Below are 2,418 nucleotides of genomic sequence, written 5' to 3'. Positions count from 1 at the left end.
GCAACATGAGAGTGAGGATTCCTTAAGCACGAAGCCACCAAGAGGCTGGTCCAGTCCCTAAGAGGCTGGTCGAGGGAGCAGCTCAGGAGGAGAGGAGCCTGCTGGATGCCTGAGAGCACAGCTGAACTTGGGAAGAGAGCAGAACAGTGGAGAATGATAAAGGAGGCCTAGAAGGAGACAAGCCCTGTGCCTGGTTGCTCACAGCTGAGCTCCAGGAAATGAGATTCTGGAAGGGAAGGCAGGGATGGGCGCCATCTTGCTTTTCCATGTGGCAACACACCAGGACCCACATTAGCTGACTTTGGTGAGAAAGTACCTCTTATTGAAGCAGGCTAATAAGATAGGGAATCAATAGATGGATCCAGAACCTGAGAGAGTCCACACGACATCAATAACCCCCAAGTTGGCTACTGGAACATCCTCTCCAAGGTTCTGCCACTCAGAAGACTTCCTCTGGAAGCCAGGAGAAGCCCCAAGGACTTTATCATTGTCCCTACTGGGAGATAGATGGGAGAAATAAGCAACCAAAATGGTGAACAGTTGGAACTCCTCCCCTTCCATTAGCAAAGGGGTGGGATAACTAACAGTTCAAAGGGTGGTGCCAGGCCTGAGTTCACTCTCTTGCCTCTGGACCCTGACTCTGGCTGTCTTCTCCCCACCTTGGATCACCACACAAGTAAACCTGGAGATTTATAACCTATAATGGGACGTTGTAGCCTGTAAATCAGCCCTCTTTATCACTTTTCAACCCCTTCCTCTCTACCTGGAACCCCTGATCTGTTATTTTTTCCCATTTCTCTTCCCTCCCTACCTAAATAAATTCCTGGCCTAACTCAATGTGTTCTTGAAATTCATTTCTGCAGCATAGTCAAAGAACCTAAAAAAAAATCTGGTAACATATCTGGCCACCAAGATTTTTTGGTGAGTGTAACTATGGCCTACAGCTCTTTTAATGCTTTCCTTTGGTTCTCCATTTTACACGGGTTCACCTACAAGCCCCCAAAGGATGTAATTCTGGGAGAGAAGGGGCCAGGGCACAGGAATTCTCCATGACCATGCCGTGGGCCCAGGCTTGTGAGATCTGACCCCAGCCAGGATGGCTGGGTGATAGGGCAGTGGCTTAAATCACAGCCCTGCCAAGACAGAGGTTCCCCGGGATAGTGTCAGGCCCTGCAAAACTTCTATTCCAAGCCCTTTTAGTAGCTGGGGTCTTTGCCCTTGGGCCTGCCTTGCTGCCTTCTCCAGCCCTCTCCCCTCAGGGGCAGTGTGGCAATGGCAGAAAGCCTCTCAGCAGGTCCATACCTTTGCAAGCAGCTTTCCTGTCCAACCACAGCCAGCTTTCTGGGGGATGAAGTGGGAAGGCAGAGCCAAAATGGATCCCATGGGGGTTCCCTTCCCCAGGGTGCCACAGGACAGGATACCCATGATCTAACCTGAATCCGTGTTTTACCTTCTTACTGCTTGCTACTGATTTTCTCTTTGCAGGTTTGTGTTAGGATGCTTTGTTAAGTCTTAAAAATTGTGAAACTGAGAAAATACCTTTGCTACCAAGGAAGCTATTGCCTCAGGGCCCCAAGGCTGTCAGCTAGGACAATTAACCTCTAACCACTTAATGACTTCTTGATGGCTGGTTTAACTGGGAAACCATCAGACAGTAAAGTCATAAAACCAGGGTGGCTTTAAGAACTTCTGTAAGAGTAGGAAGAAGTTTTTTGCCCCTTCTCAAAGGAAGGAGCAATATTGAGGAAGAAGCACTATTCAGCTTGGCAGCTTCAGGTTGAAATCTATTCAGCCCATCTTCCAAGTCCAGAATGCAGCCCTGGAAATGCCCGATGGCAGGGCCTCTGTTATTCCCTGGGGTGGTGGGAATCAGAGAGCAGCCAAATGTTTCCTGAGATTTAACTCAGGAACTCCTGTTTGGGTAACAGCACAGCCAGTTTCAGATGCTGAAATGGTCAGGGGTGCCGAGATTCAAAGCAGGAAACTGAGTGGCCCCCATTCCTTGAGCCCCTCCACTCAGACAGCAGCTGAATATCCCCTGAGAGATGGGCATCTCAGGGCCTTTGATTTAAGGTCACTGCTCAGTCACCCACCAGTTTGGCTTTGGTGCACTGATCTGATCATGGGAGGAAGCATCAGATCCCCACCCAGGACCTAGGTCACCCACAGGGACACCGGTCGGCCAGCAGGCTCTGAAAATTGAAATTCTCAGAATACTGGGACAGAGCATCACCTTCAAATTATGTGGCGTGGTGAATGTTTTAGTCAGACTAGGGTTCTGGGATGCCAGGTAAGTCAACTAAAAAGGTGCTTCTTCATTCTTCCTAGAATAATGGGCATGGTCTCTAGCCCACCAGTAAACTCCCCACAGGAGTCTCTTCTCAGGAATCAGGAAATTCTACCTACTGCTGGTCCACG

The sequence above is a fragment of the Dasypus novemcinctus genome, chromosome 22, assembly GCF_030445035.2.
Source record: "Dasypus novemcinctus isolate mDasNov1 chromosome 22, mDasNov1.1.hap2, whole genome shotgun sequence".
Taxonomy (NCBI): Eukaryota; Metazoa; Chordata; class Mammalia; order Cingulata; family Dasypodidae; genus Dasypus; species Dasypus novemcinctus.
The sequence above is the reverse complement of the archived record's forward strand: the minus strand, read 5'-3'. Positions refer to the sequence as shown.